General features: G+C 40.8%; 1 protein-coding gene across 1 annotated transcript in view; it reads left to right on the top strand.

The window, feature by feature from the left end:
* The first annotated feature begins 6471 nt into the window (after positions 1-6471).
* PLD1 (phospholipase D1) overlaps positions 6472-17255 on the top strand; it is a 132557-nt gene continuing 121773 nt past the window's right edge. The window contains exon 1 of the mRNA XM_058189149.1: positions 6472-6679. The gene's annotated coding sequence lies outside the window, so the exon portion shown is untranslated. The remainder of the gene's footprint in view (positions 6680-17255) is intronic.

The following is a 17255-nucleotide window of genomic DNA, read 5'->3' as shown; positions in this document are numbered from 1 at the left end:
TCTTTTGGACCTCAGGGATCACTAAATTCATAATTTTAATCCTGCGGACCACTAATAAGATCTGCCTAATGACCGACTGGGTGGGTGTGGCTAGGTGGTCATGTGACTGGATGGGTGTGGCCAACTCTTCACCTCCCTGCCCGGGCTCCTTAGGGTCCCAACAGGATGCAGCTGTTGGAGCTAAGCAGTCACCATGAGAAAGAGTTGGCAAAAAAACTCAGTTCAAATTGGATCTGACTGAGAAGGAGGCTCAGCAGAAGCACCTCACTGAGGACTACAAGCATAGAGAAGCAGAGGGAAGACCTGCGGGAGTGCAAGGCCAGGTACCGGCCCCTGGAGGCTCAGCGGGCTGAGAGGGTCAGCCAGTTCCATGATGCAGTCCCACTGGAACATCGTTCTCCAGCTCTTCGCCACCAGCGGCACTTCCCTCTAGCCTTTGGCCAATCAAGAGACTGAAGCGGAACCCAAGTCGGAATTTCTGCCCCCCTCTGACCCACACAAAAAGACCTTGAAGGGGAAGACTCTCGGCAGCAACATAAACGTTCATTGCACGTATCCATCTCAGGGGCCGTAGTTTGTGGACCCCTGATTTAGTGCAATATTAAAAATGCAAATAATTTTTCTGCAGACCACCAAAATTTTCTCACAGACCACCAGTGGTCTATAGACCACCAGTTGGTGACTGCTGGATTAGAAGATCTCCAAGGTCCCTTCCAGCTCTGATTGATTGATTGATTGATTGATTGATTGATAATACATACTAAAGAGTCTGTTGCTTCCTGAAAATATATTGTCTTCAATTTTCCCCAGAGTTTTAACAACTTGATCTGCCTGATGGTTTGCCATGATGTGTGATTCTAGAAGAAATGCCCCTTTTGTAACATTATAATAGGGCCTCGGTTAACAGCATGGAAAAAAGACTCCAGAATTTCATGTTGATTAGAGTTCTCCCCAGTAAAACTTGACAAAAACGTGAACAACATCCAGTCCCACTTTTCCTTACTCTCCAAAGAGTTCAAGCAAGCAGAGATTGCATGTTGCATCTTGCTTTCTTTCCCATGTTATTGAAAACTTAAAAATATCACGGCTACTTTTGTCATACTAAACAGTCAATTCTTGAAACATGGAAGGTCATATTTGCACCCTACTTATCTGGAAGGAAAGAAAAGCCTTAAAAAAAAATCCTATAAAAGAATAAATAACATTTGAAAGTTTTGTAACCATTCTTTTCTCCAGCTTTCCCACTCTGCTAAGTATACAAGATTCTAACACCTAGAAATCTTCAGTCAGCTAGGGATATGGGAGTTGTAGTCCATCAGCTCTGGAGAAACACCAAGACGGGTAAGCTGCTAAGGGTCTGACCATTTCCACCCATCTAATACCAATATAGTCTTTAGAACTGGCTATTTTTACTAAGAATGTTCAAAACAAAAAAATATGTGTTGCACTACAAATATGAGAAAAGCTAACTTTGTGTGATTTCTTTACTTGCATAATAAAGTATGTTTCAAATAATCTCTCTTTTGTTTTCAGTTTCTAAATGCTGTTGATTAATCTTTGGGTGTTTTTTTTGAAATACTCAAGTTTGTAAATTTAAGAAAAACCCTAAAACTAATTCAGGAGACTTCGGTTTCATAAATATTATCCCGCCTTATGACCTCTCTTAAAATGCTGTTTGTTCTAGGAAGACGCATTGCTCCTGATTTCTGTTGACCAACACTGCACTTAACTGATAGCTTTTGCATCAAAAAGAGTTAAGCTGTTTGTGTTCAAATACTAGAAATACATAGCAGAAAATCCAGGCATGCCTGTGTGTGATATGTGGTGTATGTGTGTAATTCTGCGTATCTTCATGCCTTGAGAATCTAGCATTCCGGTACAGTAGCTGAGTCTAGCAGCAAGCATCATCCAGCATTTGAAGAGGCTAAAATAGTAAGCACACAGCTTGTGTTCTGCATATGTGCACATGTGTTTATAAGGCGATATAAATATTAGGGCTGCTAGGGAGAACTTTGGATACAATCTCCAAAGGCTGTTGTATGCTGTCAATCTTGCCAGTATGCAAGTATTTGAAGGTATGTATAGCAGACAGGGGCTATATTATGTTCTCCTGCACTTGGAAAATATTGCGCAGCCTTAACTGAGAGGAGAGGTCCCAGTACAGAATTAGACAAGTGTGACTTTTCCTGGCTGGTCCTTTTATAACCATTTCATTCGCTGCACCACCCAGTCTCTTATAAATGAGAAATGCTCTAGATATGCAACAATACGGAACAGTCGTTTGGCAACAGAGCTGATGCAGAGAACAGGAAAATGTCTCCTTTGTTTCTTGCAACCTCTGCAAATTAAAGATCTCAATTTGGAACCAGTTTGATGAAGTGGTTAAGACATCAGACTAGAAACCGGAAAGTTTTGAGTTCTAATCCCGATTTAGGCACAAAGCCAGCTGGATAACCTTGGGTAAGTTACTCTATCTCAGTCCTAGGAAGACAGTAATGACAAATTTTGAAATCCTGCCAAGAAAACTACAGAGACTTTTCCAGGTAGCTGGCAAGAGTGAAAGAACTGACTTGAAGACATTAAAAAAAATGTTCTGAATTTGGCAGCTTCAGAGCCATTATGGATTATGTTGTTTACAGGCAGTCCTCTACGTAACGACCACAATTGAGCCCAAAATTTCTGTTCTTAAGTGAGAACAGAATTTGTTAAGTGAGTTTTGCCCCATTTCTTGCCACAGTGGTTAAGCAAATCACAGCAGTTGATTAGTTAGTAACACAGTTGTTTAGTGAATCTGTCTTCCCCATTGACTTCGTTTGTCAGAAAAAGAGAATCGCAGGACACAGGACACTGCAACCATCATAAATACGAGTCAGTTGCTAAACATCTGAATTTTGATTACCTGACCATGGGGGGATGCTGCAAAGGTCGTAACTCTGAAAAATGGCCGTAAGTCATTTTTTTCAGTGCCGTTGTAACTTTGAACAGTCACTAAATGAACTGTTGTAAGTCAAGGACTAACTGTATTAGAATTGCAAAATTTGGATTCAGTTCCACCAACAGATACGTGGGAATCCACAAGCAGGACTCAAACTAGTAGCAACAGCAACTGGGTTTAAATTTGGAGAAAGGTTCCATCAAATAATAATACTATAGCATTAACAGCTAGAATTCCAAGCCTTCTCCTCCCCATGACAAAATGTGTGTGTGTGTGAGAGAGAGAGACAGAGGGAGACAGAGAAGGATGCGGTTTTGCTCCCTTCAAGTTCATTCATTTATTTGCTCCTAAGGAACTCAAGGCGGCATAATAAATTCCCTTGTCCTCCAGTGTTATCTACACACAACAGTCTTGTGGGATTGTTTGGGATGAGACTTAGTGACTGGTGCAAGGTCACCAGGGACTTTCCATGTTTGTATGAAGAGTGGCATCTGAGCTTCTTTATCCCCATCCTGCCCTCTTCCAACCTTTTGGTTTCCATTGCAAATTCCAGTTCCCCTCAAAAATCACAGAACTGTGTGAAAGAGGAAGGCCATCAGCTTTCTAGATATGACTGTGATATGCTGTTTGGACACTAGACCAACCTTTCCCAGATGTCTTCTACAAGTTCTCATCTAGCAGGGCCACATATACAATATAGATTAGATGACCTTTGTTTTTCTTTTTTCATATTTCCATAATAATTAGGTCTTTGATGATTTATTGTTTGAATCAAGACTCAAGTCTTTTGAATAGGCATTGGCGTCCCACAGCGAACATGCTTGTGGCATGTTCTATACATGTGCTGAAGCAGACTCTGCACTGAGTTGAGATTTATTTTTGGTGGCTAGATGTTCGTACCCAGACAGTTTTCCTGGCAACTTTGTGGCAGTGGTTTGCCTTAGCATTCTTCTAGAATAATTTTTTAAATAAATTTTCTAACTGGAATTTCCTAGAACCATGATGGCGAACCTATGGCACGCATGCGAGAGGTTGCACGCAGCACCCTCTCTGATGACACACGAGCCATCACCCCAGTTCAGCTCTGCTGCGCATGCATGTGTGCCTCCCGCCAGCCGGCTGGTCTTTGAGTTTCTGCTGCGCATGCATGGGGGGGTGGGGTGTGCCTGTGTGGGGGTGGGGCGCATGCGCAGGGCCCACATGCGCATTGCATTTTGGGGGTTCGGACACACACATGCCTTGAGTACTCAGTCTGGAAAAGGTTAGCCATCACTATCCTAGAAGTTTCTCATCTTAAGTACTCACCCTAGCCAACTGTGTTTAGCTTTTTTGAGATCAACCAAGGTTAAGTAAGATGTTGCCACCTGAGTTGGGCATATAGCTGAGGATCACAACCAAAACTTTATTGTCAACCAAGATAACAGTAAAGGCCACTGAAAATGGATCAATGGGGCATATTCCCTCCTCATTAAATGACTATGATAATGGCTCCTGTAAGAGGTGTTTGAACGATCACAGGTACCTAGATTATTATTTTGGTGCTTGTTAAGGCACACGGATTAAGTGTTTTAATAAATGTCATCGGGCATAAATGCCATGTTGTCATAACAACGTTGTGCAATTATTATTTAATTAGCACCGTCAATTTACAACTAGGTGATGTCACTTGCCTTCCTATTCATCCTCTCCATAAGTACTATACTCATGTAACTGGAATATTTGCATAATAATTTTAAAAAGCACTACAGATCGTCCTTGACTTACTGTCGTGTCCCACTCCTCCGCTGACGGCCGGGTCAGGGAAATCCGAATCAGGCTTGCCTCTGCAGCTCTGCCCAAAGTCCTAGCAAAGTCCTCAGAGCAGGCAGGAGACCAGTAAGTGACTTCAGCAAGATAAGTTCGACTTTTGCCTGACTCAGAGACTGCCAGAAAGTAGATCCTTTATATAGGCCATGGGGTGTGGCTCCATGACTCAGCACTCATTAAGGCCTGCCCCTCCCTTCCTTCTGTTGCCTCCGCCTATCCAATCTTCTGATGCGAGGGTCACACCAATCAGCAGCTGTTGGGAATAAACCCTCCTCAGGCTCACATGCTGTGGAGGAGGGGGAGGGGTCTAGCTGCTCCGTTTGCCTGGGCATGGAGTCAGGGCTGGGGCCGGGAGATTCTCCTTCTTCTGCAGTTTGTCTGGGCATGGAGCCAGGACTGGGACCGGGAGGCATACATTCCTCAGTGTTCGGGAGCAGGTAAGAAGGCCCCGGCTGCTCTGAGGGCGGGCAAGACACAACACTTACAACCGCTCTTTTAGTGACTGAAGTTACAATGGCACTGAAAAAAGTGACATATGACCGTTTTTCACACTTATGACTATTGCAGCATTCCCTGCGGTCATGTGATCAAAATCCAGACTCTTAGCAATTGATTCATATTTATAACGGTGGCAGGGTCCCAGGGTCATGTCATCACCTTTTGTGACCTTCTGACAAGCAAAATCAATGGGGAAAGCCGATTCACTTAACAACTGTGGTGATTCACTTAACATCTGAGATCATAAAATGGAGCAAAACTCATTTAACAACTCTCTTGTTTAGCAACATAAATTTTAGGCTCACTTGCGGTCTTTAGTTGAAGACTACCTGTATTATTTTTCTTGGCTACTTTGGCCAATAAAGTATTTCAAAGATCTCTGGAGTCCGGGGAGTGATTTGACCTGGTCTCTATCTTAAACAGGGCACCTTATTTATTGATTAGATTTATAAAGCCCCTTTTCTCCAAAAGCAATTGGACAGCAATCCCATCTCCAGTTATCCCTCTGCCTTGGTTGGGTCCAGGAACACCCAATCAATGCATTTTCAATGCTGAGATTGGTCTTAAATTGGGGTTCCCCCGCCCTTTGAGTCCTCTGCCACTGAGTCCCACTTCCTTGTAAAAACTTTAAATATCCCCATTTTCTCTTGTTTTTAAATGGACTCTAATCAAGGAGAGAATTAACCTGAAATTAAGGAGAAACTTCCAAATAGTCAGGACAATTAACCAGTGGAACGGCTTGCCTTCAGAAGTTGCCGGTGCTTCACCATTGGTGGTTTTTAAGAAGACACTGGACAATCACTTGTCTGAAACGGTGCTTGAGCAGAGGGTTGGACTAGAGGACCTCCAAGGTCCCTTCCAGTTCTATTCTGAATTTAATTCATCCGTTGACATTCTTATTTGTGTTGTGGCTTAAAGCCTCCAGAATAGCCTGAGGTTTGGTTTCGTTTTTTTGAATTTTGTTTTTATAGATCGCTGAAAGCACTTTTGAGAAAGTGCTTAATATATTTTAAAACTAAAACAGAACTTGGGGAATGTTCACTTCATATATTCTTGATGCAAAGCATCGGGTGTTTTTTTTTCTTCTCCTTTTTTCTTTTCTCCACCTTTTCGGTTTCTTCTTTTAATTCTAACATTCTGCTTGCCAGGGAGTGGTTTTCCCTCACTGAGCAACTTCATAGGCTGAAGGGATTTTGTGGGCTGGGTTTTCCCCTCAAACTGCCTCTGGAACTAGCACTGAGCTATACTCGGTGCTGAAAAGACGTAGCAAAAAAAAAAAAAATACTCTCCTGCCGACTGTTGCTTTCCTACCCACGGAAGAGTCCCACTGTGCTTTCTTTTCTTTTGCCGAACCACAGCACGAATATTTAACAAGCAGAAGAGAGCCAGGTGTCGCTTTTTAGAAGGACAATGGGGCACTTCCCTCTCCTGGGGCACAAGGTTAGTAAACTTCAAACTTCGGTCTTCTCCCGTGTCAAACGTCCTGTCATTCCTCATGATTCCGTGGAGCGGCCAGAGGAATAAAAACAATCTTAAAAAAAAAACAGCAACTGCTGTCTGGCTGCAGAGAGAGAGGGGAAATGACTTTATATTTAAGGAAATGGTGTGTATGCTTTTGCAGGAAAGGCAGGGTGATGGGAATTTGGTGCTAAAAATGTCCCCGCTGTTGTTGTTTTTTTAATGCAAGTGTCTGAGTTCTGCTTCTTTCCCTTGGATTTTCAAGACCTGTTTTTTAGTTGGCTTTTGGTGGACTTTCAGGAAAAAGCCGAGGTGAAGTTTTTGAAACGGGGAATGGGGATGGGAAAAGCTAAACTTTTACAAAGGAACGGTCTGTTTAAAGTTTCGGTTTGAAATTGTGTTTGCCGGCTGTTTAGGTAGGTTAGATACTTCTGCCTAAATTTGCTAAGTAGAGGGTGGAGAAATTGCTGGGGGTGCTTTAAAATCAGCATGCTTTCTAATCCTGTGGGGATCTTTACCAAGCAAAGCCAGTCAGTATCAGGCAATCCTAAAATTGGATATGCGCATATTTGACAGGCATTCTCGAACATGTAATTAATAATCATCGGATGGGTCTATAAACTGTTACCAGTGACACAAAAATATATATCTAAGGGCTGGCAAGGAAGCAATTTGTGAATAGGGAAGGATCATATTCTTTAAGGTTTGTTCTTCATTTAGCTATGGAACTCAATGGTAACCTTGAACCCATCATTAGCTCCAACCTAAGAGACTTTATAGGGTTATTCATGTACAGAGGAAACTAAGTGAATGGGTGAATTATGCAAACCATCCAAAATTAAAGGGCGTAAATTTGTCGATGCAAATATAACTGCAGACATTGAAAATGTGCACTCAGTTTAAACCTGCAGAGGGTGAAATGGCAATGAACAGTTTATGGATGATTCTGGTCTGAGTGTTTAATATCCCATCAACTGCACCCAAGTGATCATTGAGGGCATTTTGTGCAAGATTCAGAACTGCAGAGCAAACATAAATGGTGTCACCCAGTTCTCCAATTTCTTGATAAACATGTTTGCCTTTGCAGCAATTAGAGTTCAAGAAATCAGAAAGCAGTGTGTGTCTTCCCTGCAAGGCTCCCTGAATGACCTTTGCATCAATTAGTGTGCTTAGAAGCAGACATGGAAGCAGATTTGATGTTATTTGTACTGTTCTCAGAATGAGGTCTTTGAAATCAATGTATATCTAAAATGCATGCATGTGTTCCTACGTTACATGAATGGAAATGAAAGAAAGCTAATTCAGGAATTGCAAAAATATAAACCATCACTAGGTGGCAGTAACAATATTCAGAGAAAACCCTTCCCAACTCCTTTGCCGCCATCTAGTAGTAATTTGGATTTTTGCAGCACTGATCTGATGGCTCTACTAGGGGAATATAGCAGGGGTGAAATCCAGCAGGTTATGACAGGTTCTGGAGAACCAGCAGCAGAAATTTTGAGTAGTTTGGATAACTGGCAAATTCTGGCTGGCCCTAGAGTGGGGTGGGAATGGAGATTTTGAAAAATCATTCTCCCAGGAGTGGGAAGGGAATTGGGATTTTGCAGTATCCTTCCCCTGGAATGGGGTTGGAATGGAGATTTTGCAAAATCCTTCCCCTGTCACACCCACCAAGCCATGCCCACCAAGCCACTCTATGCCCATCAAGCCACGCCCACAGAACCGGTAGTAAAAAAAAATTGGATTTCACCACTGGAATATAGCCTTGCCTGACAAGTTGTATTTCAATAACTCTGGAAAAATTTCAGCTTGGTGAAAGCTACTTTTCATTATTCAGGGGTAGACTCCCGAGCAATGTATGAAAAGTTTCTGCTGGTAAAAATCATTGACAAAAAATTTTGCACCAATATTTCAGGTATAGGAGACCAAGCAGACCATAATAGAATTACCTTGTGCAACTGGCAACTCTTCAGATATATTTGGAACTTCATTCATGAATTCTTGGCAGATGCGGGCTTTTTTTTGCATTCTCAGGGCAAAAGCATGGGGGACCATCTTTTAGGGCATGTTTCATTATCTCAGCAACTTTACGATTTACGAATTTCATCTCCCAAAATTCCCCAGCCAGCACCTGACTGGAATAGAAGCAGTAAAATGGATACAAAAAAGGGGAAAGTTTAAACCACTATAGGAGAAGCTTTGATTTGCATTTACATAAAGGAAAATCAGCCCAAGACTAATTGCTTGCGGGCTTCTTCCTGAATGTTTCCTTGTAAGCATCAAGCATTTGGGAATTGAGCCAGCATTAATTCACCCAGCAGGAAATCACTTTAGAAAGTGAGGTTTTTTAAAAAGTGAGGCGCGTATTAACATGGACTGCAAAATAAAATCAGTCAACCATTTTCCTTTGCCTGAATTTCTTCAAGTCATACATGGAGACCAGGGGTGTCAAATTGGTGGCCCATGGGCCAGATGCGTCACACACAGGCCACGCCCACTCCTGCTCTGTGAAGGAGAAAAACATTGCAAAACATCACGTGATGACAACATGACGCAGCAAGTTTGACACCCGTGATGCAGAGCAGGGGTGTCAAACTCAATTTCACTGAAGGCTGCATCAGGGTTGTGTTTGACCTCGGGGGCTGGAGTGGCCGTGGCCAGGGTGAGTGGGGCCAGCTCGACGTGTCAGGGGCGCCTGTGATGGCCCGAATGCTCTGCCAGCAAAAACGGGCTCCCGAGCTCCGCTTTGGCTGTGACTGCTTCCTGCAACCCTCTGCCAGCGAAAATGAGAGAGTGGCTGGCAGAGGGTTTTTGCTAGCAGAGGCACCAAGGGTCAGTCCTTTGCTGTTTTCAGGGCAGCCCTGTGGGCCGCAACTGAGCATCCCACGGGCCAGATCTGGCCCCTGGGCCTTGAGTTTGATACCGCTGATGTAGAGGGTTGTATATTTAGCAATAGCAACAGCATTTATATACCACTTCATAGTGCTTTACAGCCCTCTCTAAGCGATTTACAGAGTCAGCATATTGCCCCCGACAATCTGGGTCTTCATTTTACCCACATGGGAAGGATGGAAGGCTGAGTCAACCTTGAGCGGGTGAAATCTGAATGGCTGAACTGCAGCTTAGCAGTCAGCTGAAGTAGGCTGCAGGTTAGACCTTGGCTCTGTTATTTACTGAATAACTTACATACCATTCCTTCAAGAGTCAGGTACTTCTTAAAATGGAAGTTCGAGAGCCTGCTTAATTATGTCACTTACTTATTGCTGAAGTTTTAGAATTCTTTAGAGCAAGTTTGCAAACAAGGGCTGCCGGCAGGCTTTCCAACTAACGTATCTTGATTTCTGTGCCATCCTTGGGTAGAATCTATCCAGGATTAGTTTGGACCTTTCTGTTGTTCAGATGCGGGATTTACGTTGAGCATCCACTGCTGTTCATTTAGCCATTATTGTTCTTCAAGTGCAAAATTCTCTGAAGGCAGCATAAGTGGTGATGGTAGATCACCCAGTCAGATTTTCCCTAGATGTGCTGGGAATTGTAACAGTCAGCAAGACAATTTTGGCCAAGTCCCAAAACATCTGGAAGGCATCCTATTGGAGAACAACAAAAGAACTAAACTAGGAATAATTCTATCTGCTTCTTTGCCCTAAAAAAATAGTTTTCTTTTTACTGAAAGTAAGGCTCAAGCAGGTTGCAATAAAATAGAACAAATTTCAAAAGTTTAAGGCCAGACTTGCCATTGTATCCTATCAACAGCAGAAGCTCAACCAAAGAGTAGATGAATAGGTAGGATCTTCGATAATACAAAGGATTTAGCACCAGTTGGGCCTGGACAGGGAAGAAATTCCATAATTGAAGAACTACTAGTATTGAGAGTCTCTTCTGCCAATTCAACAGTTAATTGGCAGGCAGATACAGAAGATTCAGAAACAGAAAAATGCTAGCACATTTTTTTTCCCAGCTGTGCCCATTGTGAACATTATAGCAGATCAGGGATGAAGTAGAGCACTCTGGTGTAGTGGTTAAGGCTCCAGGCTAGAAATGCAACAATGCATTTTAGCCTTGCCTTAGGCACAAAACCAACTGTGACCCTAGGCCAGTCACTCTGTCTCGGTTCTGAAGAAGTAATGTCAAACTACAGTAATTATGAAATTTTGTCAAAAACAAAATAATTGCAGGGACTAATCCAGGCAATTGCTAGGAGTCAAAAACTGACTGAAAAGTGCACACAAACACACACAACGAGAGACGGGGGGGGGGGAGAAAAAGGGAGAGAGAGAAAGGTGGACTAGTACAAAAAAGTGGCTGTAGCTTTGCCATTATAAGTCAATCTCTATTTAAAGTTCTTTGTCAAAGATAAGTTGCTTGGAGAGCAAGTAATCTAATTGTCAGTCCTTGAAGTTCGGCCTAGTCAGGAAACAGACAACCTGAGAATTATTGGAATTCTACTGTTTAACAGAATCCCGAAAGCCTGATAGAGATTCACCCTCCCCCTTGTTTACTAAAGAGAATCAAGATGGGGTTATCTTGAGTTTCTTTTTCATCCCTCTCTTTCACTCAGAGCTAAGTTGATGTTTATTTAACCCATCTTGCATTCCTTCTTCAAGTACATCTTCACACTTCTCTAGACTAACTTAGGTAAATAAATGGGGACATTTGTAATTGTTACTGTGCTGTTCTTGCTGCAACTCAAGTATGAGTGGTGAATGTTTTTTTTGTGGCAGTGAAGGGGTATATCTTTTTTTATCTTTTAAACTTGACAATGCTTAGCTGATCTTGAGCAGGGCAAAAATCCCAAGCACCAGACATTTGTGCTATGTAAATTCAGAATTCTACTATTGACCTCACCCCATTCCTAAAAGGACCATAAAGGACGTGCATAAGAGCACAAAAGTGCCTACCGTTCCTGTCCTATTGTTTTTCTTTTTCTTCTTCTTATATATATATAAAATTACAACTTATTTGTTTTTTGGGGTTTTTTTTTTTTTTGAGGAAATTATTGTTTGTTTTGAAGCAATTTTTTTCTGAGATTTTTGCACAAAATTATAATGACTGGAAGAATCCAGAGTAAATTTATTAAATTTTAAAGTGGGATATGTGATGTCTGAGATAAAGGTGGAATTTAAAAATGGCAAAATATTGCCATAGCATTGATAGAATTTTTATCAGCAGATTAATCTTTTGACATTGGTCTCAAGTGACTCAAGTTTTGGTGTCATTGCATAGTTTATAACATGAGAGGCAACTTAAAAATAAAGCTAACAAATCTTAGCGCTGTCAATATGTTGCTATCATAAAATATTTATGTAAGCTATTGTTTTTATACAGTGCAAGCTGCATAAAAACACTGGCACAGTCACTTCCGCTTGGCGCCACCTTTCTCGCTGGGTGCTAATTTATGGCACTCCGCACTGGATATGGTAAAAGCTGGTGTAAACAGCTACGAACAGCTGTTCCCGACTTAATTTTCCCTCTCTGGTTGAAAGAGCAGGGGAAAGAGCAGGGGGGGAGAGTGGTAGATTCCCCTAGGGGCTTTGTTTTTCTTATGCAAAGTCCCGAAAGGTCGAATCCCATTGAATTCCTCCTTATCTCCAGTATCCAGCGTGTCTCCTGCAAAGCAGGAAAAGAGGAAGGTGTCCAAGATCTGCTAACAATTGATTTCTTTTTGTGGATCTCTATAAGTAGACGGAAGAAGCATGAGTGAACAATTACTGGTTTGCAAGTATTTTTGATTTTCTGACTTCCTCCTTTTTTAAAGAGAGAAAATTTTTCCCCCCTTTTTTTAAAATGGCGTTTGAAAGTAACTGAAAGTAGACCGACAGCCTTGCTGCAAAATCGAAACTGAATGGAGATTTTATCTTATTGTGTTGGATTGTGGATTGTTGGATTATATTACGTTGTTTAAGTATTTCATAAGGGGATTTTCAGCAAGAACTTTGCCATGAAGGATCTTTCAGAAGAATGGATTCGTGACTTTATACAGGATTACACAGAAAGAATGTATTTAATTATTCAAAAATACGAACTGATAAAAAATGGGGACGTTTTGGATCAAGGCTTGGAGGAAATTAACCAGTGTGATCAGGACTTAAATGGAATGGAGGAGATACAAATAAAAGTGGATAAATATGAAGATATGATCGTGAATAAACAAGTTGATGTAAAGAAGTTTCCTTTAAATAGTTTGGATGAAATGTCAGAATTTGTGCTACAGGAGGCTGTCTCCCGAACCGAAAAAACTTACAGGCTTAATGCTTTTCAAGAATTCTCTTTTTGGACTGATGGAATATATGGTAGCAATTTGTGGATTTTTGGACATAAGGAATTACTAGGCAATATTGTGACTGACTTTTCAAAAGGAGTAATGAAGGAAAGACAGAGATTAATGCATCAAAAAAAATGGCAAGATACAAAAGTATTATTCTTGAAACGAGGCTGTTTTGAATTATTAACAGACAAAAATATTAGTGTCCCTGAAAGACAATATGTAAGGAAGATCTGGAAGAAATGGGTTGATTATATGTTTTATATCTATCATAAAAGACTAGGTATTTGGATTTATACTGGATTTTGACGAGGAAGGACTAAATTTGAATAGATATTGTAATTTTCGGTATTGAAATTTCATAATGTGTTGTACTGTATTTTAAATAGAATATTCTTGAAAGATTTTACGTAAGAAAGACCTGGGGGAAAATTATATGGTTATATAAACTATAAGGGAGATATTCTTTGAATTGGATTGGATGTTTATGCTTTAGCTGGTTTTAAATACTTTAGGATTAATTTGTTCTATTGATTTATATATTTTATTACTGTTAATTGTTAATTTTTTTTTCTGACAGATTTTGGTTATGTTAGGAGGAAGTCAGAGCTAGAGAGGGAAAATTGGTATAATAGTTTTGGGGAAAAATTTTCTTAGCATATGTTTGTTTTACTTTTAACTATACCTTGTGCTTCTTCCGGGAAGTCAGGGGGGAGGGGGGAGGGATTAGTGAAGGGAGGGGGGTTAGGGGAAAAGGGGGGAAAAAATTTTTTTGTAAAACTTTTTGAATAAAAAAAAAACAAAAAACACTGGCACAGTCCTCATTCAGCCACCAATCGTTCAGGGACCATTTGAAATTATCCATCAGCATTGAACAAGAGGATTTACAAGTGTCTTTCATAGCTTCTGCCATCACAACATCCCTGTAGGCACATGATTGCGATTTGTGACCTCAGCAACCGGTTTGAAATTATGACCATCCCAAGGTCTTGTGATTGCCATTTGCAACCTTCACTGCCAGTTTCCAACAAGCAGAGTCACATAGGTGAGACGGGTGGTGTAGAACTTTGATAAATAAATAAAAGTCAATGGGGAAGCCAGCATGAGGTCACAAATGGCAATCCCACAACTGCAAGAGGCAACAACTGCATGAGATAATAATTTATTTTATTTTATTTATTTATTTATTTTATTTGTCACAACATTATATATAAGCATAAGCATGAAATAACTATACGATATATAAGCATATATATAATCATAAGTATGTAATAACTATATGAAATTGGATACAATCAAAGGGAACATTTGGACAGGAATGGTAAGCACGTTGGTGCTTTTATGCACGCCCCTTACAGACCTCTTAGAAATGGGGCGAGGTCAATAGTAGATAGTTTTTGGTTAAAGCTTTGGGGATTTTGGGAAGAGACCACAGATTCTGGTAGTACATTCCAAGCATTAACAACTCTGTTTCTGAAGTTGTATTTTCTGCAGTCAAGATTGGAGTGGTTCACATTAAGCTTAAATCTATTGTGTGCTCATGTATAGTTGTGATTGAAGCTGAAGTAGTCTTCAACAGGAAGGACGTTGTAACAGATGATTCTATGAGTTAAGCTCAGGTCTTGTCGAAGGTGGCGGAGTTATAATATAATAATATAATATATATATTATATTATATTATGTTATATTATATTATATATATAATAATATAATATAATAATGGCTACCAAGACTGCCATTGTAAGTTGGTGTGGTCATGTGATAACATCACCTAGTAATGGATTACTTAATTACTGTCAGTAGTAAGGACTACCTTACAGGTTTCATTTGGTATTCCAGGAGTCCTCAGTCTCTGGGTCGCGGCCCATTTGGAACCAGTTCGTGCAAGGGGTGGGCAAATGCACGTGTACTCACAGCTCCACTTGTGTCATGCATGAAGCTCTATTTGTGTGAGAGGCAGGTGTGCCTCTCACATGGAACCATCCCCTCTCCCCCCCACCCCGGCCAGTCCTCCAAGCCAGAAAGGATAGGGACTGCTGTGTTATTCCATACTTGTGTAGTCATACCTGAAGATGATTGTTATTTGTTTTTCACAACATTTATTTACAGACAACAGCAGATTTAGTCTGGATACATTCTTACGGCTAATAATATACTTGTCTAAAATTTCCCAGTTTTACTTCTGGTTTTCAAAGCTTTTACTTAAGTCGCAAAAGCTTCTATGGTGATTATTTCCTTGCTGTTTATTGTACAAGCTGGAAAGTTGCAGAAGGAACCATGTCGCCACATCTTCCTTAAAAGGACTTTGTTGTTGTTAGTTGCGAAGTCATGCCCGACCCATCGCGATCCCATGGACAACATTCCTCCAGGCCTTCCTATCCTCTACCATCCTCTGGAGTCCATTTAAGCTCACGCCTACTGCTTCAGTGACTCCTCATTCTCTGCCGTCCCCTTCTTCTTTTGCCATCAATTTTTCCCAGCATTAGGCTCTTCTCCAGTGAGTCCTTCCTTCTCATTAGGTGGCCAAAGTATTTGAAGTACTAGAAGTAATACTTATACAAAGTATTAGAAGGACTAGCTTCAGCCAAAGCAGAAATCAAAATGTGACTTTTATCTGTTCGGAGAAGCTGGGTTCCAGATTATCCTGCACATGTATGAGAGGGTTTTTGGGGTTCTTATGGCCCAGTGATTATATTTAGGAGTAGTGGTGATAAAGGGGTTTCTGGAAAAACACTGTTTTTAGAGTCCTTTACCCTTTCTAAATGAATCTGGAAGAACATGATATCCAAGGAAAAAATTGTAAGGCCAGGAACTTAATCCTTCCACTGCCAGCTTAGTCTTTGCTGTAAATGTTCTTTTCTCAATTGCTTTTTCGGCAGTAGCCAGGAGATCAAGACCTTCAAGCGTGAAAAGTAGCTAGGAGAGAAGATTTATTTGCGTTTCTTGTAAAAGGAGATTCTCCTTTAAAAAGCCACCAACTATCAGCAAAAAAGGCTTAAAAGAAGACATTTTTTTCAAGCAATTAAAATGAAGAAATAGTGATTTTTTTTAATGCTTTTGAATGCCCAGGCTAGTACAGAGGGCTGTGAATGCTAAGGCTGGGATTCTTATTTTAGATGTTTGAGGGCCTAAAAGCAGGTGAAACTTTGCCAAGGCTATTTCTCTATAGTTGCAGTCTTGTGGAATGAGAGATTTCAGCTAATAAGTAACTAATTATTATTGGAATTTGGAATGCAGCATGCATTGCCATTAAATTTCACATCCATTGACCCTTTCACTGCAAAACATGAAGGTTTACATTCAGATAAATAGAATTTGATGTTTGTGATCAATCATACTGTACAGCTGAGGTCTAATTTTCATTATAAAGTGTCTAATTTTCATTATAAAGTGTCTGTAACATCCTTTGAGATTCCCAGATGGCCCTCTTTGGCATAAATAATAGGAACAAAATCCCAAATCAGTTGTCAGAATGATTGATTGGTTTCCTTCTGTTATTCCGCCTTACTAATTTAAAAAAAAACACCACCTTTCCTCAGTGGTGGGTGTCAGTTTTTTTTACTACCAGTTCTGTGTGGTGTGACATGATGGGCGTGGCATGGCTTGGTGGGCGGGGCAGGGAAAGGATATTGTAAAATATCCATTCCCACCCCACTCTGGGGAAAGGATACTGCAAAATCCCCATTTCTTCCCAATCAGCTGGGACTTGGGAGGCAGAAAATAGATGGGGGCGGGGCCAGTCAGAATTTTTACTACTGTTCTTGGAACTACTCAAAATTTCCGCTACCGGTTCTCCAGAACTGGTCAGAATCTGCTGAAACCCATCTCTGCCTTTCCTACTTTATCTGGTTAAAGGAGGCACTATAAGCGAGATCTGCATTAAGGAAATCTGCCCTTTCTTTTCAACCAATGGCTAACTCTGCTGAGCTACTTTGAAGATCAGGAAAAAGGATATTAGCAAAGGGGATATCTGATTATTTCTTTTACAACCCTTTTTCTCCAAGCTAAATCTTTTATTACTGTGCTAACATGAAAAATTATTTTTCTTTTCTTCAAAACAATTTTACAGTATCTGAAGCCAATTATTTTATTAGGATTCTTTTTTAGATTTGCTGAAAATTTAGAAGTGGGCTCGCTTTTAAGGTGGGTTGTCTTAAATTCAAAGCTACTGTCCTTTGGGAAAGATAGGCTAGCTCAGGGTTCTCCAACCTTGGTCACTTTAAGACTTGTGGACTTCAACTCCCAGAATTCCTCAGCAAAGCTGGCTGAGCAATTGTGGGAGTTGAAGTCCACAAG

The sequence above is a fragment of the Ahaetulla prasina genome, chromosome 6, assembly GCF_028640845.1.
Source record: "Ahaetulla prasina isolate Xishuangbanna chromosome 6, ASM2864084v1, whole genome shotgun sequence".
Taxonomy (NCBI): domain Eukaryota; kingdom Metazoa; phylum Chordata; class Lepidosauria; order Squamata; family Colubridae; genus Ahaetulla; species Ahaetulla prasina.
This window is presented reverse-complemented; position numbering and strand designations above follow the sequence as displayed.